Below are 23,993 nucleotides of genomic sequence, written 5' to 3' on the forward strand. Positions count from 1 at the left end.
TCTTGGGATCTTACTTTTGTGTTAGAAGAGCTAATAGTTGTTCCATTTGGACCAGATAATCTGGCTAACTTGAGATTATTAACTTGGATAACAGTTTACTGTTTACCCTGAGCACTGCAAGTATGGTGTCTGAGTTGCAAGCTCTTATGGTGAGTCAACTCTATCTCATTTCCATAGGGACAGGAATTAATTGAGAACTAATTCTTTTATGCTTAAAGTGGTACCCACGTTTATATTAAGTCAAACTATCCATCTCCCCATTTTCCATTTTCTTCACTGAATCTAAAACTGAGAGAGAAAGGATACTGTATACCTACGTTGTCCACAGAAAATTCAGGTATTATCTTGACATAACTACATCTCTCAGATCTTTGTATCAATTGTTTATTTTTAGTGAAGGTAAGAAGTATGGGAAAAACATTGCCAAAACAGACTATTTCCCAATGGTTGCCTAAGGCTATTACCTTTTGTTATACTCACCATAACAAATATTTCAGGTAGGGTCAAGACCCTTTCTACCAGGAAGTTGGCTTTATCCATGGCTTTTTAGAAAGGGTTCTATTCTAGAAATATTCTGGAAGATAATTGATCCTCCATACATACTTTTACAAAGCACTATATGCTTGATTCCTTCTCTAGGTTCAGATCAAGTTTTGCTAGGAGTATTTTCCAGGTTTCTCTGGACTCTTCACCTTCCACCTCCCAAATGTGATTAGCTATGGTAATCTATCCATATAACTAGGGCTACTGCAGCAGTGATCAATATCAGTTGTGTAAATGAAATTTGCCATAACAGTAGATGCTCAAATGATTGCTGCTGCAATAGCCACAACCTCCCTCCACCCCCCTTTTTTTTGGTGATTTTGTTATGCCACTGCGTGCACATTTATGTTTTGTTGTTCCAAGCATAGCCCTTTCAGATCTCAGCCTCCCTCTCTTTCTGCTGGCAGCAAAGCTCTGAAGGGTTTTGCATCGAAACTTGTCTTTTAGTCAGCTCAACTTGAGTTGCTTGACAGTTTGGGCACATGGAAGGTGCCCAGAAGCTCTTGAAGCTGGTCTGCTCTTATATCCTTGGCAGGATATAACCCATACAACTAAGGATACTGCAGCAATGATCATTTGAACACCTGCTGTTATGGCATATTCATCTTATAGAGCTGTACTTTATACATGGAAATGAACAAAGAATGCTTACATACTAATTGACGACTGGCTTAGTTCACGTATACAAAAACAACAGAATTAGAGTGCCACTGATGTAGTATGCTTTTGTTTCTCTTTACAGCACTGTATTTAAGATGAACAAATTGAGAATGCTTAATAAAGTCTTATGTACTTCCATGAGGGAAGGACCTCACTGACTGGAATGAAAAGGTTCATTCTCAGCTGCTTATGATGGGGTGTGCACCACTGACTCTTGTCTCTATCCTGAGTCAATCGTCTTTCTGTTATCAAGAACCCCAAAAAACAAAACAAAACAAAAGAAAGACCAAAATAAAAATTCCTCACACCACCTTGTGATCAGACAATTGGACAGAAAAGCAATGTTATACTCTAGCAGTCTGACTATTACAGGGCACAACAATGTTGTTATCTTCTTCTTAGACTTCTGTGAGATTTCTATTCTCCTGCACATGAGGTTTTTGGAAATACTAGCTTACATCTTCCTCTGATTTTTTCAGAAGAAGGCTGAAAGAAGAGACCAAAGCTAGAATCAGAGGGGCTGCATCCAGCTGGCTTAGAGTGTCAGGTGTAGTGTATGACAGAAGAATGCCAAAGAAGCTGAAAAGTAAGGTGTACAAGACAGTGGTGCGACCAGTACTTCTGTATGGTACAGAAACCTGAGCAGTAAAGGCAGAGCAGATGAATCAGCTAGAGATGATGGAAATCAAGTGCCTGAGAAGGGTGGTAGGATGTATTTTGTGGGACAGACGAAGAAATGAGGACATAAGAACAAAAGCCAAAGTAGTTCCAATTGCAGAAAAGATCAAAGAGGACAGATTATGTTGGTTTAGGTACATGTGCAGAAAAGCAGAAGACAATCTGGGGAAGAAAATTTGGGAGAAACAGGAAGAAGGTAAGAGGAAACGAGGATGTCCAGCAAAGAGGTGGATGGATTGTGTGAAAGAAGATCTGCGACAGTCAGGCATCACTGTCAAAGAAGGCAGGAGTGTGGCATTGAAATGAGAGAGATGGTGACAATTAACAGGATTCCCCCGACCCAGGTAGAAAATGGGAAAAAAGGGGGCTGATTATGATGATGATGATGATCTTCCTCTGATTGGTTCTGCCAGATTCACAAAAAATGTAGCTTATAGCAAACATCAAGAATCATATATTAGAAAGGGACAGTCGGTACATCATGACAGCCTGTTTATCAAGGCTGAAAATCATTCTGTACCACCAAAAGGTAATACAGTTGAGAGGTATGAGTGCGCATTTTCTTTGTTTACAGTAGCCACCATTCATTAGTGACCACTATACAGTTAACTTTTCTTTAAATAAAATAGAGAAAGAAAACAGTGCCTCCATTTTTAATAACCTTCAGGTTAATATCTTGACAAAATTGATGTTCCTCACACTGAGCTTATCCAACAGATTGGGAAACATTTTTTTCTCAAGTATGACCCACCATATTATAATATTTCAGTTTACTAATAAACTGATCAGTTTGCAAGATAAATACTTAAAGCAAAACGCCATTTGTCTAAAAACAGGAGACTGGAACACTTTTAAAAGGTTTAACACTTTCATTCTTTACTGTGAAACTAGAGTTTCATCAGAACAATATACAAATAACATCAACACATTTAGACACCAAGAAAATCAAACAGACAGGACTAGCATGGCATACAAATAAAACATTTAATCAGATAAAAGTCAAAAAACAAATGTAAGCTCTTTCGCATAGTCCACCTAAGCTTCTTCACATACATTAACATAAAAAACATCACGTTAAGATATATAGAATATTTCATCCAATCATAATTTACAGCCAATTAGCGAGTAATTGCTCTCATTAGGGGAGACAAAGTGTGTTAAAATCACTCCCCTCAAATCCCATAAGTTCTATTTATTCACTACAAAGCATGAAAACAATAAAAAAAACTATGCGAATACGATGTGCATAGCATATAACTTAAACATTTTATGGATTCTAACAAATTCACATCATAAAAAACTACTATATGCATTTCCATTGTAATTTGACACCTATTTGTCACAAAAAATATATAACGCCTTGCATAAAACATTTGGCTGTATCAAAAACAACCCTATCCAGTCAATAAAAGCAGCTGAAAGTAACCGCAGTGATTTCTAGCATCGCAATTAATATATACCTAGATATACATAGTTGAACATATAGAATGCACCCCAGGCATTATTTAAGAATAAGTTCTTTTAATTCATGTCATATTCAATAAAACAAATAAACACAATGATCTTAATATACCTTAATAGTGCTTTTATAGCCATACTACGATATACTCCACATCTCTCTGTTCACTAAACTCACGAGAATACTCTCACCATAAACAACGAACCCTGGTTACTATGGTAACGATGCAACTCAAAAACACTATACAAACATAAGCTAAGTGCCTAAACATAATAAAATGAATAATAACAAATAAAGTAAACATTAAAAACACTCTAACAATTCCTATCTATAATGCATGAACATAAATCTTCTTCTTCTTTCGGCTGTTCCCATTAGGGGTCGCCACAGCGGATCATCTGTTTCCATTTCTTCCTGTCCCCTGCATCATGCTCTTTCACACCAACCACCTGCATGTCCTCTCTCACCACATCCATAAACCTCATCTTAGGCCTTCCTCTTTTCCTCTTACCTGGCAGCTCCGTCCTTAGCATCCTGCATGAACATAAATATATACATAAATCTCCAAAAACTACATATTTGGGCACTAAACATATATACCAGGCACTATTTGAAAATGAACTCTCATGACTTTTACCATATTCAATAAATCAAATCAGCACAATAGTATAAATATGCCTTAGTGGTGTTTTTAAAAGCTATGCTGCTATATATCCCACGTCCTACTATGCTTTAAAACTCATGAGAACACACGCCGTAAGTAACAAGCCCTGGTTGTTGCAATAACAGCGTGTCTCATAATCACTACCCACAACATGAACTAAGCACTTAAACATAACATACTGACAGCACTTATCAACTATGTGCGTTAAATTCCAAAACAAACATAGTTGGACATTTAACACATGCTTCCAAACATGTTTAAGGACAAATTCACTTGATTTACATCATATTCAATGAAACAAATAGGTACAATCATGTTTATATACCTAAATGTTTCATAGGTTCATAGGTTGGTACTAGGCTATCAGGCCTAGGGCCTATACAAGCCTAACCAAACAATTTCCTGGATATTTCTTCCCACAATATTTACTTCCCTGAACCCCTGTCTAGCAGGGTGACTGATGTGATCCCTGGGGTGAATTTCCTATCTCCCATCCAATTGTTAAGGTTCCTTTTGAAGAGGGCCAAGGAGGCGCTCTGCTTGACATGTATGGGCAGTCTATTCCAGAGTATGTGGAGTCTCTGGGTCAGGAACCTATCCCTCCAGCATGTTTTATTCATTGTGATGACAAGGATTAGATCCCTGGAGCATGTGGCTCTGAGGGATTGGGATTTCTTTAGATGGAGCATGTCCAACAACTCAGGTTTTGACATGGCCTTGTATGTTAAGAAGAGATCGCCTCTGAGTAGACGATATGCCACAGAGTATAGCTGGAGTTTTTATATACTGTCAGCATAGGGCATCTGCTTTAGGCCTGTGATTCTTTTAGTGCAGTATTTCTGTGGCCTTTCCAGCTGTTGCAGATGTTTTGTGAGGTACATAGCAAACGGGGCATTGTACTCTATAATGGGTCTAACGAGGGATGAGTACAGTGGGACAATGACCTCCTTTTTTCTGGATGAAAAGCCGTTATTGATGAGGTGTGCCACATAGAAGGATTTTTTTGACTGTTGTGGCAATGTGGTTATCGAAGGTCAGACCACTGTCCACCTGTGTCCCTAAGTCTCTCATCACACTTTTGGTGTTTAGTGTACTGCCGCCTATGTGATAATACATGTGTACATGGTTTTTCCCAAAGGGGATAACTATACATTTTTTGGCATTAAGCTTGAGCCAATGGCTCTGGCACCAAGCATCTGTTTCTGTAGGTCCCTTTTGTAGAATATCCACATAATTTGGGGGTTCAATAATGGCTCCCAGTTTGCAGTCATCTGCACACTTTGTTAGCCAGAGTCCATTAGTGTTGGCCTGTACTTCAGAGAAGTAGATGCTAAACAAGAGTGGTCCTAGGACTGAACCCAGAGGTACCCCACTTGTCACTTGTCGATAGAAATTCTCGCCATAAACAACCAACCACATTTGCTATAACAATGGCGTACCTCAAAAACGTTGCCCAAACATAAACTAAATACCTAAAAATGGCATGCTGAAACATAAAAAGAAAACAGAAAAATAATATATATATATATATATATATATATATATATATATATATATACATATACAGATATGTATATATATATATATATATATATATATATATATAGATATACATATATATCGATATATATATATATAGATATATAGATATACACATATATATATATATATATATATATATATATATATATATGTATATGTATATATATGTATATATCTGTATATATATATGTGTATATATATGTATATATCTGTATATATATATATGTATATATATGTATATATATATTTACATATATATATATATATATATATATATATATATATATATATATATATATATATATATATGGTTCCTCTTCAGAAGGTAGAATGGCGGAAATCTCAAAATGCATATGGTTGAAACCATATGCTCGAAATTTCAGAAGCTCGACCTTGTGAATGGGGAACGGCATACAGCGCAGAATGGGAGATTTCCCTTTCTGCGCTGTAGTGCGATCTTGCAGTTGGTATAAATAAGTAGCGGGGGGTGTGGGGGTGCAGGGGGGCTTGCCCCCTGCAGAAACATTGTTTTGTATTTTTTTTTTTTTAATTTCCCTTTCAGAAGGTCAAGCTTCTGAAATTCGAGCATATGGCTTCGGCCATATGCATTTCGAGATTTCAGCCGTTCGACCTTCTGAAGGGGAACCATATATATATATATATATATATATATATATATATATATATATATATATATATATATATATATATGGATCTACTACATTAGACCGACAGTTCACAACACCGACACCCACAACACCGACACCACAAGAACGAAACCGCAAAAACACGAAAGCTCACATGCCCGACAAACCACAATACCGACAGTTAACAAAACAAAACGTTCACTGTTCCACACAACACACACACAATACAAGCAAACCAACAGCCTAAAAACCTACACTACACCTTACACAGAACTATCTATGCACTAACCTTAACCCAAACCCTAACCCTAAGGTCCATCACTATTGCACACTTAACTTACTCGCACCCTAACCCTAACTCACTTAATCTGCCCCTAACCCTCACGCCCCCCTCAAGTCCCTCACTATCACACACTTACCTTACCCGCACCCTAACCCTAACTCACTTAACCCGCCCCAAGCCTCAAGTCCCTCACTATCGCACACTTACCTTACCCACACCAAAACCCGAAGTCCCTCACTATCGCACACTTACCTTACACGTACCCTAACCCTAAATCCCTCACTATCACGCACACACCTTACACGCACCCTAACCCTAAATCCCTCACTATCGCACACTTACCTAGTCACGCTCACACGTTTCCCGTGTCGGTGTTTTCGCTGTCGGGATTCCGAGTTGTCGGTTATCTGCTCTGTCAGTCTTCTGGCATCGGTGATGTCAATGTCTCCCTTCTGAGCTTTTGTTGTGATGTAGGGAACCTATACATAAATATATATATATATATATATATATATATATATATATATATATATATATATATATATATATATATATATATATATATATATATATATATATACATTTTTTTTTAAAGCATTCTAACAAAACCTATCTGGTTAACATAACATAAGTCCAAAAAAAGAAGAAAAATGGCATGCCAAGAAAAACATCATATCAAACTAAACAAAAAATATACTTGCCTAATAAAGTATATGTATGATGAATAATGAATCAAGTAACAACCAGATATAACCCCAACACAGTGACCAAATATAATTACATTGAATCTAACCCACAATATATAATTATCATAACTTTACATATATCCAAGGCGATCGTATATATACAATGCCAACAACTGAAAAAAAAAACACAGGGACTCTAAGAGCACCATTGATATATAGGTTCATAGGTTGGTACTTGGCTATTGGCCCTAGGGCCTATACAAGCCTAGCCATAACAGTTCCCTGGCTATTTCTTACCACACTATTTACATCAATATACTTATTAAAGTAAGAATAGAGCTCAAAATAACCATTTATCTGTAAAGATCCCTTCCCCTCACATGGACCATATACTATATCTAATACACCAAATCATGAAATAGAAATTCTGTGCAAATATATATATATATATATATATATATATATATATATATATATATATATATACATAATAAATGATGGAAACAATGAAACATAACAGTTAAACATGTCCTACCAACTTCCTATCTTTCAAAAATGTACAAGTGATAAAGCTTCATTTAGACCTAAATTTCTATCTACTCGCAATAAAGCTATCCATTTCTGTTCGATTTTCTCTAAGATATTCCTGTTGTTCCCCAACCTCACAGTGGGAATTAATACTTGAAGAACAATAAACTTAAAATGGTGTGTATAACCCTGTTCTATAGTGTGCTTGGCTACAACATTTCTGGTATCTCCAGCATTACTGTAGTAAATGTGTTCCCTGATTCTATCCCTCAGGGCCCTAGTAGTCATACCTGCATAGAACATGGATCACTGATCACATTGAGCTAAATACACAACATTCATAGTAAAACAATCAGCATAAAGCCAAAATATATATTCCTTCCTTTTCGTTGGATGTATAAAGATATTTTTGTTGGTTACATACTTACAAAAATTACAATGTCTACAACCAAAGGTCCTTTGTCTCACTGAGATGGTTTGCTTAGACTGGATACCACGTCTGTGGCATAAACGTCTTTTGAAGGACTTCAAATTCTTAAAAGAAACCTTGGAATGGAGCCGTACAACCTATCTTAAACCTTCATCGACTACCAATATATGCCAATTCTTGTGTACTATTTCCATAATTCTCCTATTATCAGAAGGGAAAGGAAGACACGGTCTACATTCTCTTTTATAAAGTGTGTGGGGCGTGTTACTACCAAACCTATTCCTCCCAGAAAAAATAGGGTTGCTTTTCCTATGTCTTTACACATGGGCTATCTGAAGTTGGGTATCATACTCCTGCTCAGTATAGACCCTATTCAAAAACTCTTTTTTCAATAATCTTACCTGCTCATTTAATATTTCATCTTTACTAGTGAACCTGGAAAGGCACAAAGCTTCTCCTTTTAATACGTTAATAAATACATATTTAGGATGCATTCTTGACCTCATCAAAAAGCTATTTTGTTTGCATCTTTTCCTAAATATTTGGGTATTTAACTTCATAGCATGCTTAGTCAATTTCACATCCAGAAAATCAATTTCATTCCTAGATATGTGAGATGTAAATCTTACAAAAGATATACTCTCATTTAAAAATTCAATGAACTAAGATAGTTCTTCCATATGTCCCTGCCACACACAAAATATATCATCCTCAAATCTACCGTAATATAAGAGATGTCTCTTGTAGGCTCCATTAGCTATACTTATCATGTTTTCCCAGTGTGCCATCACAATGTTAGCTCATGAATTGGCAAATGTTTACCCATGACCACCCCATATAGCTGGATATAATAATTCCCATCAAAAGTGAAGACATTATTTGTAAGTACTAGTTCCATTAACATACATAAAGTCTGAATAAACCCTGTGTCAACATCACTATTACTTCTTAAAAAATTTCTATATTTAACTGTTTTCCAGTACATTTGATGGTTCATATAGTTTTGTGTTATTAATTTTATTACCAGTATTAGGATATAGTGTTTTAATAGTTGATTTAAATATTAAATTGTTTAATTATATCTGCCATTCCATTGTCTGTTTGATTTTTAAGTATGGTGCATTTTTTACTTAATTTTGTCTGATGAAGGGGCTTATTTGGCTGTGAAAGCATTCACAATAAATACATTTTTATGTTGGTATTCCTTGCCGTGGTTTGGTTCTTCACTTGTTATTTCCTGGACATTTATTTGTTTTTCTTTGTTGGACCATTTATCCTTACTGCTGCAACTGTCATTTTCCATTTTGTGGATACCTTTTATGGGCAGCGTGGGACCATGGCTGAAAGAAATAATAATATCCCTGAGTTGGATTACAGCCCGACGGCAAGTGTGGAAATGGGAAAACGTCATGAAAGGTTTTGTAATTTCATTGAAGAGAATAAAAATCTTCCTTTACAACTCGAGGGGTTTAACTCTACTGATCCTGAAAGGGTGTGAGACTATGATTTAACCTTTTTAAGGAAAGAGATGTTAAAATTGGAGAATGAACCATTTAAATTAAAGAGACTGCAGATGCAAGGTACCATTTTGAAGCTTTGAATAAAACAACAAAGACTAGTGATTCAAAAAGCACAAATTTAATGAAACTCTAGCTCCTCGGCTTACAAGCATTCTAGGAGGCCATCATTTAGAAGCTTGTCTGAATTTATGTGTCATACCTCCAAGGATTCGTGGGTTAAATATGCCTGCACATAGAGACACGTATAAGGAACTACTGATTAAGTGGCAACAGTTAAATCTGGATCTTAGCTTCAGCTACTTAAGATCACTCATAGATTATTTTAAACCTGAAGAACGCAGGTTGATCTCTGTCATTCAGGACCTGCAAACGGAACTTTACAACAATTTTCCCGTGGAGGTTGTGGATGAAAAAATGGATAGTGTCATTGATTCTGCCTCTTTTTATGAGAAACAGCTGTTAAACCAGAAGCAAAAGAAGCTTGAGAGAGACTGTAATGATTTTGCCTTAGGACATGTGTTTGTGTGTCCGAAGTTTAAGGACCAAAATGCAGATGAAAGCTCAGCTGTGCAGTTAGAGACAGCGGCGCCTTTAAGGAGAATTAAGATAAGTGCCCCTGCTATCTTGGAAGTTCCAGCAACTAACAGCTCTGTTTCACAAACTACACAACTTGTAATGAGCATGGTGGATGGAGGTGCATGCAAGAAAAACATGAATACATCTATACAGTTTGATCTAAAATGTCTCTGATAACACCACTTTGCCTGTAACAATGGGAAACTTTGCCAAGAGTGAATTATTCCTCCCTTTTCCAATCAGTTTGGCCAGAGTACATCGACGTTCGAGCAGCAGGAGCAGAATGAAAAGGAAAGCAGTGCCTAAACAGGCCAACAATAGAACACTCAAGAAAATGTGGTAGTCAATGAATGATCATTAGTTTGGAACATTTCATCTATAGCTCTAACACTGTATGAGGAATAATTATTGCTGAAAGGTATGAGTTTTATACCAGCCAGAAAAACTTATATAACTATCTGTATTATTGAATTTAAACTTTTATATGGAATGTTATGTTGAAAGTACAGTATGGCAATACAGTGTTTGATGCTACTAATAATAATGTTTTTCGCAGAAGGAGCACTTTTAACCTGCTTAATAATTCCACTTTAGATAGTCTTGAGAAAATGTGTGAGAATGAGATTATCAAATTATTTGATAGTGGGATGCATGGTAAACATTTCAGAAATTTGAGTAGTAATGAAAGCATGGCTTTAAAGGAATTTCAAAATGACAATTCTATTTCCATTAGTCTACCAATAAAGGTGGTCCAGTGGTTATTATGGATAGCAGATTTTATTGTGATTCACTCTTGCAGATGCTTAATGATGCTAGTACCTATGAAAAGGTGACTAGGAAACAGATGGATAATATGATAGGATATATCATGCATTGTATGATTGTTTTATTTTTCATGTTATTAGTCTGCAGTGGTGGTGCTGCAGTAGTGTTGTCACCTCACAGTAAGACGTTGTCCTGTTCGATTCTCAGCTAGAGCATCTTCTGTGTGGAGACATGCATGAATGGGAGTATCTTCATTGAAGGTTGTGCGTCAGGGCCAGCAACTCGGCACATAAAAAAAATCTACTGTCAATCATTAGCGGACCGGAGTTCCACTGTGGCAACCCCTAACCGGGAAAAAGCCGAAAGACACAACAACATTAGTCTTGATCTGTTCAGATTTCTTGTGTTGGATGAACCTTTAATTCCATTGATACAAGGCCTCCCCAAGATCCATAAGGATGCCCTATGTCCCCCATTGAAACCAACTGTGGCAGGTAGATGGTGGTGCACCAAGCCATTGCCGGTATTTTTAGAGAAATATTTGAGAACGGTCCTTGATAGAAACAGATATATACTCAAGGACACTGAACAATTTTTGGGTGATCATTTTTAAGTTCACAAGAGAGTATGGGAATATTAAGAATTGTTATTTTGTCACTTTTGATTTGCAATCACTCTTTGCGGTTATACCTAACAACATTGGGGTCAGTATGTTAAGGGCATATTTAGTTGAAGATGGGCATTATGAAGCTAAGTTTATAGACCTGCTTTGCCTCCTTATGGAGACAAAATTAGAGAATAATGTGTTTATGTTTGAACACAGTATATATTGACAGAAGGATGGCGTAGCTAAGGGCACCTCATGTGCCAATAGCTACGCCAACACTGTCATGGCTGCTTGGGAGAATGAATAGAGTGGGGACAAGGGCTTGATTCTGGGCCTTCATAAATACATGAATAATAGCACCCCTTTCTTGAAATTTACTGTATGTAGCACTTATGAAGAAATAGAATTCCTAGATGTTAAGATTTGGAAAGCTGTGGAAGGTAACAATAATACTAGAGTGTTCAGGAAGAGTTCTTATAGGAACACATATCTCCAACAACAAAGTATGCACCCTACACACATTTTCAAGAATGTCATCACGGGACAAGGTTTATGAGCATCTAGGTTAAATGCCAGTCAGGAAGGTTACTATCAAGAGTTAGATGCATTAAAGGTTAGATTTGAAGAAAGAGGTTATAGGGGTAGTGAGATTGATAAAACATTGTCAATATTACCTTCTTTAAGGTTGGACAAAGGGAAACCTTATTTCTCTGAGCATCCTTTGCAGAATGGAGACAGAGAGAATGGCACAGGAACATTCAGAGTTCCTCTTACTTATTCTAGTAACACTAGGTTGATACAAGATGTTTTCAGGAGGAATTGGCACATCCTACGTGCAGATCCACAAGTAAGATCTGTAGTGGGTCTGATACCTAAATTTATGTTCAAAAATAAGAAATCACTTAAAATAATGTTATGTCATCATAGGTCTGATGTTTTCCCCTGCTGTTGATTCTCACAATATAGGTACATATCCTTGTAATAGATGTAACTTCTATACTTTTCTAGATACAACTAGTAGGTTTGTGCATCCAGGTACCCATAGATGTCTAGAGTTTAGTGTACATCTTAGTTGTAATTCATTTCATGTAGTATATCTTTCCTATTGTGAGGCATGCTTATTTTTTTATATTGGCCGGACCAACAAGAGGCTTAGAGACCGAATTAAGGGAACATGTTTATAATATAAAACATGCTATGAATACCAATGCACTTGCTAGGCATGTTATGCAATATGGTCCTACACACAAATTTAGATTCATGGCAGTTAAAATTTATTTATTTATTTATTTATTTATTTATATGACATTTGTTGACTAGGTTAGTCCAGCTGGGCCAGAGCCCTTTTTCAGTGGAGACCCAGGGAGAAAAGCACCACATACACAGCTACATGACTAATGAAGTGATATACATAATACATAGCTACATAAACAATAGTTACTAAGGGTAAAATTAAGCAGAGTTTGCAATAATAGACAAATAGAATCAAAATGAATAATAAGTACATCATGGTGGAATACATAGTCAAAAATCTGCATACATCAGCAGAATTTACATTCATCATCAGTACAGCTAAAAAGCTGCAGAGAGTAGAACTAGTAAGGGTAATGTAGTGAAATACTCGTGGAAAAGAAGTGGAGTGGGGAGGTATGTGTATGGAAGAAGAGTGTGAGGCAAGAAGGCAGAGAGGAATAAGGTCAATCGGGGGGGATGATTGCACTGACATAGCCATATATTGCTTAGGTGGTGGAAACCATTCATCTTAGTGTATATAGGGGGGACATTAAGAATTGGACAGAAACTTCTGAATTGAAATGGATTATCAGAATGCAAGCCAGTAGGGGGAGAGGCCTGAATGACAAGATTTCCATCAAACCAATATTACAGGCCAAGCAAATTTCTAGATAAATCTTATACCACCATCTATATATATATATATATATATATATATATATACACACACACACACACACACACACACATACACACACGTGCATGCACACACACACACACACACACACACACACACACACACACACACACACACACACACACACACACACACACACACACACATACACACGTGTTTTTATTCTTATTTTTATTTTTAACTGTTTTCTAGTACATTTGATGGTTAATATATTTTGTGTATATTGATTTTATTACCAGTATTAAAATATGGTATTTTAATAGTAGATTTAAATATAAATTGTTTATATCTGTCATCCCATTGGCTGTTTGTTGTTTAAATATGGTGGATTTTTTACTTGATTTTGTCTGATGAAGCTGCTTATTTGGCTGCAAAAGCATTCACAATAAATATTTATTTATTTATTTAGTTATTGACATTTGTTAACCGTGTTAGTCCAACTGGGATTTTGTCCCATTTTCAGTGGAGACCCGCGGAGAAAAGCTCCAGAAAGTACAATATATTATTACAGTAAGAAAACAAGTACTACTAACAATAATAGCAAACAATAGTAAGAAATAAACAACTACACGTGAAGATTATAATTGAAAGAAAAAATAAATTGAATTTTTTTTTCCTTTCTTCTTCTCAGGACAAATTATTTGTTACTGTACAATGAGGGAGAGTCAAGAGTGTAAGTAGGATCAACTGAGAGTGATGTGAGTGTGGGGGGAGGGGAGATCTATGTAGGGTCATAGCAGGGACATACGTTTTTATGTTGGTATTCTTTGCCGTGGTTTGGTTCTTCACTTGTTATTTCCTGGATAATAAGTATATATATATATATATATATATATATATATATATATATATATATATATATATATCAATAGTGTTCCTAGAGTCCCTGTATTTTTTTTCAAGTTGTTGACATTCTATGTATATGATTGCCTGGGATATATGTATATTTATGATAATTTTGTATTGTGGGTTAGATTCAATGTAATTATATTTGGTCGTTGTGTTGTGGTTATATCTAGTTGTTACTTGATTCTTTATTCATCATGCATATAATTTATTAGACGTATATTTTTTGTTTAGTTTGATATGATGTTTTTGTTGGCATGCCTTTTTTCCTCTTTTTTGGACTTATGTTATGTTTACCAGATAGGGGTTGTTAAAGGGTTTAAAAAAAAAAAAAATATATATATATATATATATATATATATATATATATATGTGTGTATGTATTTTTATTATTATTTTTATTTTTACTTTTTATGTTTCAGCATGCCATTTTTAGGTATTTAGTTTATGTTTGGGTAGCATTTCTGAAGCATGCCGTTGTTATAGCAACTGGGGTTGGTTGCTTACAGCATTAACTTCTATCGGAAGTTTTAGAACATTAGGGTGTGAAGTGCATGGTAGTATGGGTTTTAGAAAACACCATTAAGGTATACAAACATGATTGTACCTATTTGTTTCATTGAATATGATGTAAATCAAATGAATTTACCCTTGAACATGTTCGGAAGCATGTGTTAAATGTCCAACTATGTTTGTTTTGGAATTTAACACACATATTTGATAGGTGCTGTCAGTATGCTATGTTTAAGTGCTTAGTTCATATTTTGGGTAGTGATAATGAGACACACTGTTATTGCAGCAAACAGGGCTTATTATTTATGGCGATAGCGTTCTCATGAGTTTTTAAGTATGGTAGGATGTGGGATATATAGCAGCATGGCTTTATAAACACCACTAAGGTATATTTATACTATTCTTTTAATTTGCTTTATTGAATATGGTAAAAGTCACGAGAGTTCATTTTCAAATAGTGCCTGGTATATATGTTTACTGCCCGAGTATGTAGTTTTTGGAGATTTATGTATATATTTATGTTCAAGCATGGAGATAGGAGTTGTTAAGAGTGTTTTTAATATTTATTTTATTTGTTATTATTCATTTTGTTATGTTTAGGCACTTGATTTATGTTTGTATAGTGTTTCTAAGTTGCGCTGCTACCATAGTAATGAGGGTTCATTGTTTATGACAAGAGTATTCTCGTGAGTTTAGTCAACAGAATGATGTGGAGTATATCACAGTATGGCTATAAAAGCACAATAAAGGTATATTAATATCATTGTGCTTATTTGTTTTATTAAATATGACATGAATTAAAAGAACTTATTCTTAAATAATGCCTGGGGTGCATTCTATATGTTCAACTATGTATATCTAGGTATATATTAATTGTGATACTAGAAATCACTGTGGTTACTTTCAACTGCTTTTAATGAATGGCTAGGATTGTTTTTGATACAACTGAATGTTTTATGCAAGGCGTTATATATTTTTTGTGACAAATAGGTGTCATATTACAATGGAAATGTATATAGTAGTTTTTTATTATGTGCATTTGTTAGAATCCATGAAATGTTTAAGTTATATGCTATGCACATCATATTAGTACAGTGCTTTTTATTGTTTTCGTGATCTGTAGTGACTAAATAGAACTTATGGGATTTGGGGGGGGGGTGATTTTAACACACTCGGTCTCCCCTAATGAGAGTAATTACTGGCTAATCGCCTGTGAAGTATTATTGGATGTAATGTTCTATATAACATGATGTTTTTTAAGTTAATGTATGTCTGAAGAAGCTTAGGTGTACTAAGCGAAAACCCTTACATTTGCTTTTTGACTTTTATCTGATTAAAAGTTTTATTTGTATACTGTGCTGGTGTCTGTTTGATTTTCTTGACATTTTACTTAGGAACTAGGACTGGGCTTTATCTGGTGCAGTTTTTTTTTTTTCTCGTGTGCTGTTGACATTTAGACACCAAATTTAAATCATGAAATAAAAATCGTGTGTTTATAGTCAACCGACAAACCACAAAATGCAAAACAATAACTTAGAAGTACAATGATTTCTGGTCTCCTGCTTTTAGATAAGCAGTGTTAAGTTTTTGCTTTTTAGTTATATTCTTAGCTTCGGCATACATCAGTGTTTTATTCCAAGATAAATACTTCCCAAAAATCTGTGAACAACACAGAATATGAGGCTTCAAAAAAGCAAATTTGTCTATACAAAGTAAAGGACCAAGCTTGACAACATGGAAAAAAATATGCCCTAAACAGAAAGCAGATAAAAATTCATCCTACTAAATAATCTAGCAGGATAAACCACCAGGTGATGCAAATCCTCCTTTTTATAAGCAGCCTAAACCTCACTACAAATGAAAGAAATCTGAGAATCTAGTAAATCAAATTACAGGAAGACTCCTGTCCACCACACACACATCAAATGTCCATATTAAACAAGACTGTATCTACTCCTTCACCCTCCTTAATTCTCCTGGATTTTCTAGCAAAATTCTCCTTCTTCCATTACCTCAACAACTCAGAACCCCACCGTCAGCATAACAGACCTCCCCCTTTACTCTCTTTGCCATTCTACAACAACGGGATAAGCAGCAAATATATTACAATTATTTTAAAGATGTTTCCTACTGATTCCCCATTTGGCAAGTGTGTATGTTCTTATATCTTAGCCAAGCCACTCAAGTATCTTTACCACAAGGGTATCACACTCTCACAATGGAAAATTGCTATCATTAATCACTGACAATGAACTCCAAGCCTTCTGCTTTGAATTATTTAAGGACAATCTTAATTTTGTCACTTTCTGTCAAATTATTAGAAAATTGTACACGCATATTTTTGTCTTAGAAATGATCATATGTACATGTCCCCATGGACAGGAACATTAATGGCACCAAAACAGCATCAGCAACTGGAGAACCCTGACAGAGACAGTCGTGTCTCTGCACACCCTATGTGTACATGAGTGGTGCATTTTGAACACAAATAAGTCTGACAGGGCCTTTCAGGAGTAGGTAGGGTAGGATATTCTTACAGATGTCAGTGCCATTAGCGGACATAATCGATGGACACAAAAGGTCCACCACAGGATCATTGACGTGATTCTGCATACCTAAACAAAGGCTGAAGTTATTACATGAGGCAGGATGACCACAATCACTGACACAGACTATTTCCTTATGTCCCTGTCAGTGCACATTGAGAGGATGATAATACCTGGCGGAGGCCTGGATGTAAGAGGAGCTAAACTGGCACAAGATTGCATGTCTCTGTGGTGAATCTACCAGGTTGTCAAAACTGTTGTGAAATAGCAGAGTATTGTGGTGTACCAATGGCCTGAGCATTCTGATGGCAAATATTGTCATATGTCCTTTACAGGCATTTCTGGGATGCAGCATTGTGGCAGATTTCTTTAGCTATGTTTGTCTCCATTCTTCGCATGATCTGTTTTCTGCAATACTGGTGCAGCACTAGGGTATGGAATTGTCTTATTTCAGAATTTGTACACACATGGGTCTATTTGTATACAGAAAAAAGAAGGTTATTACATCTCTATACTCCTCCCTCATTAGACCAGTAATTGAGTATAATGCCCCATTTGGTATGTACCTCTCCAAACATTTGCACCAAGTGGAAAGTCCACAGAAATACCTCACAAAGAAAATCCATGGCCTCCAATACCTATTCTATGTGGACAGGCTCAAATCACTATCACTCTACTTGGTATTACACAGATTGCTCAGAGGTTTTCTGTGTCTCGCCTACAAGGTAATCTTGGACCCTGCCCTACAAGAGATGCTTCATATCTGTAAGTCTAACTTTTCACACATTACCCACTTGAATGGCCTGAATGTAATTTGCGACATCAATAAACCTGCTAGAGAGTCAGGCTTGTCTCCCAGAGGCTGCCCCGTCTCTGGAATATACTGTCCATACACGTCAAGCAGAGTACTTCGCTGACCCTCTTCAAGCATAACCTTGATGAGTGGATGGGAAACCAGAAATTTCTCTCAGGGGTTCCATCTGTGTCCTTCATTGGCAGGGCAACAAATGCTGACTGAGGTTTCTTTTTGGGGTTAAACTCTTAGCTAGGCTTTAAGGGCCCCAGGGCCATTAGCCTAGTAACCTCCTATGATCCTATGATCTCTCTGCCTTCACAAGTGTAATGGTCATGGTGCCAGCTTTGATGGAGCAGGACATGCCAGAAGTCAGTGCAACACCAGAGTCTGGTGATGATGGCAGATTCACTCTAACATATTCTGACTGCACACTGTTACCTTCGGTGACAGTCACTCTGGAGCTCATCCTTTTACCTGTATCCATTGACACAGCTGTGTCACCTGTGAAATCCATCCTTGCTTTGAGCTGGTTCCTAGAAGAGCATGCAGAGAAATCCAAGACGACAGCTTAAAAGACAAATAAAATGACAAGTATGCAAGAGCTTTCATGTTTCAAATGATGCTTCATCAGGCCATTGGAAATACAGCACAAACACTCCTAAAACACACAACCTGAAGCAAAGTAACTGCAAAGCTATTTGAACAGGTTATGTAAGTATGTCATCTCTGTCATGCAGTCAGGATTTTGTATTGGTGTCATAGGCCATGGATCCAGAGCATATCCCATGTCACCAATAACCATGATGGGGATGGACCCCATTTCAAAGTTAAAGTATGATTACAGTTTGCAAAATTAATATTGTTTAAGTTTTTCATGTTAGACAAAATTGCTCTTTGCAGCACCTGCAATGTGTTCCAAAGTAATTCCTTCTGCAATTCATATGGATGTGTATCAGCAGCATATCTAAATATGACGGTAAATACTTTTTTATGAGGACCATTGCTCCTACTGCCTGCAAATCCTGGTATTATACATATATGCCTGCAAATCCTGGTATTACACACACACACACACACACACACACACACACACAAAATAAATAATAAAAAAATATATATATATATATATATATATATATATATATATATCTATATATATATACATACATATATATATATATATATATATATATATATATATATATATATATATATATATATATATATATGCATGTATATGAAGCCAAAACAAAAAAAGATCCTGGTCACTAATGGTAGGTACTGGAATCTAAATAACAAACTACAAAAGCAAAGTACCATGACCACCATGGCAATAAACATAAATAAAATACTTTAATAAAGTAAAAAAATGTGTATACAAGATGCGCACCTTTGGGTAGAAACCCTTTTTCAGGTCTAAAAGCCTTAAAATTACATGGTTTATTAAAAAGAACCTTTCAACAAATCACATATAAAATGTAAATGAGTAAAGATGTACAATAAAATATTATTGGTTAAAATAAAACCTACAATCCAATCATACATTGTATATGTCCTCTTACCTCCATTGGTTAGAGAAAGACATTGAATAACCAGTGTATGATACAAATGCATTATCCAATCAAAGACACTGTAAACCAGCACAGTATATTTTAAAGTAAGGTGTATTCATTGTGTGACAGACTTAAACCATGCGTCTATTGGTTGGGGAACATTTTCTAAGCAAGACAAATTGCCAATCTTATTGCAGTCCATAGATGAGTGCACAGTCAATGTATACGAAAATCCAATTATATCTCAGTGAAAACCACAGACTGAAGTGCTGTAGCACTGATTATTCAATGTTGCACATACACTAAATGAAACATCATACAGAATAATACTTCAAACACATCCCATCCAAAACAATCATTAAGATGAAGAATAATGAAAAATAACATGTAAAAAATAACGTAAAAAAATGGTCAGAGAGACGTCGCCCAATAGCTAACACAGAAACACTGTTAAATTGAAAAGTGCAATGCACTAGCAAGCTGATTATTAGAATATGCACTTAAGAATTCATATTAAACACGAATCTAAATAACCAAGTGATGCTGAGGAAGTTTATATATAAAAACCTACAACAAACACCATGAAGTACAAGTAACCGATAGTACATAGAAAAAAACAAGTGAGTATTCATTGGTTGTTGAATAATGTTGCATCCAATCATAGTTGCTATAGGGTGAAGCCAGTAAAACAAGATATCCATCATTTTAATGGACAATGGACATTGGGATTATATGATTAGAAGTATTATTCTATGATGTTTCATTTAATGTATGTGCAACATTGAACAATCAGTGCTACAACACTTCGGTCCATGGTTTTCACTGAGATATAATTGGATTTTTGTATACATTGACTGTGCACTCATCTATGGAGTGCAATCAGATTGGCTATTTGTCTTGCTTAGAGTATGTTCCACAGCCAACAGATGCATGGTTTAAGTCTGCACACAATGAATAAACCTTGCTTTAAAATATACCAAGCTGGTTTACAGGATCTTTGATTGGATAATGCATTTGTGCTTTACACTGGTTATTCGGTGTCTCTCTCTAACCAATGGAGGCAAGAGGATATATACAAAGTATGATTGAATGGTAGGTTTTATTTCGACCAATAATATTTTATTGTACATCTTCACTCATTTGCATTTTATATGTGATTGGTTGAAAGGTTCTTTTTAAGAAACCATGTAATTTTGTGGCAGAGTTGAAGATGTTAAGATTTGCGCTGGGTGTGACGAGGATGGACAGGATTAGGAATAAGTATATTAGAGGGTCAGCCCAGGTTGGAAGGTTTGGAGACAAAGCCAGAGAGGCAAGATTACGTTGGTTTGCACATGTGCTAAGGAGGGATGCAGAGTATATTGGGAAAAAGATGCTAAGGATGAAGCTGCCAGGTAACAGGAAAACATGCAGGTGGTTGGAGTGACAGAGCAAGATGCAGAGGACAGGAAGAAATGGAAACAGTTGATCTGCTGTGGCGACCCCTAACAGGAGCAGCCGAAAGAAGAAGAAGAAGAAGAAGAAGACTTGAAAAAGGGTTCCTACCCAAAAGCACTCATCTTGTATACACATTTTTTTTCACTTTATTAAAGTATTTTGTTTATGTTTATTGCCATAGTGGTCTTGGTACTTTGCTTTTGTAGTTTGTATAGGTATGTATATGTAATAACAGTGTAACAGTTTCAATGATCAATGCTGTTTTTTGTCTTCTTTGCATGGATGTTCATTCATCTGCTTTTTGAACTGTTGGTAAGGGTTGATCCCATGTGATATAAACTACATCATTCTCTATAATGCTTTTTGGCTCATGTTTTCAAAGCTTCTCAGCTACTTCAGTATTGTAATATTTGTACAATCCCCAATGCAACAGTCTTGCCACATTATGCCATACAGTATACAGGCCCTCTGCTATTAGTGTATAACACCCAGCAACAAGATGTCAAATTGTTTCCAGTTCTGTTTTACATAACCTGCATTTGTCTGTGTCTAATCCATGCTTAGCAGACTTTGTAAACCAATGTGTACATAGTTCACTATCCTGGGTTGCCAATATTAACCTTTCATCCTTTGGTTTAAATTCATTCCTCCTTAACCATTCCTGAGTCAGATTCTGATTGACATGAGGTTGTTCCAGGAGTTTTCTGTATTTGCAACTATAATAATGCCTTTTCCACATCTTTCTCTTTATATTATTTCTTTTGGGTTTTTTTGGCACATTCATTTGCTAGCTAATTTTTGTCTGCTTCTGGACTGATTTCTATTTCCTCGACACTGATAATGTTTTTGCTAAATTAAGCAGGGAAGTCACTTTAGAGTTGTTCTTCTCATGTTTCAAAGCTGTGTTTGGATCTGGTGAAGTCAGTAGATATGTATGCAGTTCTATGATTGCAGATCTATACATGTAATCAATTTCGAGGAGGCCCATACCTTCTTTAAAATGCGGAATATATAATCTTGGTATACACTGATTTTTATATATCATTTGATGGGCATAAATCATTTTTCTTGTTTTCCTGTCCAGCTGATGCAGTACCTTTTGGGGCCAGACAATCACCCCAAAACTATAATAACAGGAATAGAAATTGTTTTTTAGCTTGGGCTTCATTCCTAGATGTCAGGGTTGCTTTCAGTATTAATTTCAGTCTTCTAAAATATTCTTTACTGTGTTTTGTTCACATTTGTTCATGTTTCTAATATTTATACACATCCTCTTACTCGAGTTCTTTTATATCACATTCCTGTCCCAGGCTGATATTTTCTTGGTGCTGCAGGTTTCCTGTTTTAAATGTTGCTTTTGTGCATTTATCAAGCCCAAATGACATTTTTATATCATCTGAGGAAGTTTTGATCATTTGGAGTTGTGCACTCAGCTCCTCATCTGATGAAATATACAGTTTTAAATCATCCACAAAATGATTAGAACTCTACACTTCACTGATTTCTGGGAGCCAAATTGTAACCATGACATAATATGTTAAGTAGACAGCTTAATGGGTTAAGGGGAAGACAAAGGAGCAGAGGTTTAAAAGAGTCGCCCTTTATTTTTTTTATCCCTGGGATAATAATTTATCATTTATCATGGATTAGCTGCAGAGTAGTTTGCTACTGTTTTATGATCACTGTAAAGTAATTGATCAATGTAGGCTGTATCTTACACATCTGTAAACACTCCTTTATCCATGGATATGGGATGCTGACAAATTCTTTTTTGTAATCTGTCCATGTCACACTTAGATTATTCCCTGTTTTACAATTCCCCATTTTGATTTTATTTAACAACAAATGATCATTGGTTCCATATGACTTTCTTTTGTTACCCTTTTGTTCTATTGCCATGATTGCATTTTCTTCTTAATGATTATAAACTCCATTGGCATTATTTCTAGGATATAGTTTATATATCGTCGGAAGGCAGGTTATTGGCCTATAGTTTTTAGAATAGCTTACAGCTTCACTCTTAAGGAGGAGTATTGTCTTTTCCGTTGTTAACCAGGTTAGTATCTGTTTGGAATGTGCATATAAGTAGTTCTTATCTTTGCATAAAGATGTTAATACTTTTAGCCAGAAGTTAGGTACTGCATCTGGGCCTAGAGTTGTCCAGTTAGGGGCTTTCTTGTTTCAGTTTCTCTGGCCACTACTTCATCCCATTTCATTAAGTACCTGGGTGGATTTTTTAATAACTGTAGAGATATGGTGGTTGAAAGAGGGCTCACTGTCTACAGAAATGCCCAGGACCTTAATTACTCTGTTGACTTTGAGCAGGTGGATGTCTTCTGGATGATAAGGACAAAGCGCCTGTGTTTTCCAAAGGAACCAATACTATACTTTCTTGCATTTAGATTTAGACCCCAGTCCTGTGGATGTGATAGACTGTCTTGTAGGATCTGGGAATACTTAGGAGAGCTGGCAATGCTTTAAAGTTTGCAATCATATGTGTATTTAATCAGCCAGAGACTCTTGACATTATTTTTGACATCAGGGAAGAGGATACTAAACAGGAGCAGCCCCAGTGCAGAGCCCTTTCAGACTCAATGGGTAACATATATTCTTGAGGAGAGTGAACCCCCAATCCTGATTTGATGAGTTCTGTCTATCAGCACGTTTGAAACTCATTTATTTACATACAGATTTACTTTTTGTTTGATTAGCTATTCTGCAATGCCTGAGTGTGGTATGATGTGATAGGCCTTGGGCAGATCAAAGTATGCTGTGTGCACTGTT

The sequence above is a fragment of the Protopterus annectens genome, chromosome 2.part1, assembly GCF_019279795.1.
Source record: "Protopterus annectens isolate FY-2018-M chromosome 2.part1, PAN1.0, whole genome shotgun sequence".
NCBI classification, from domain to species: domain Eukaryota; kingdom Metazoa; phylum Chordata; order Ceratodontiformes; family Protopteridae; genus Protopterus; species Protopterus annectens.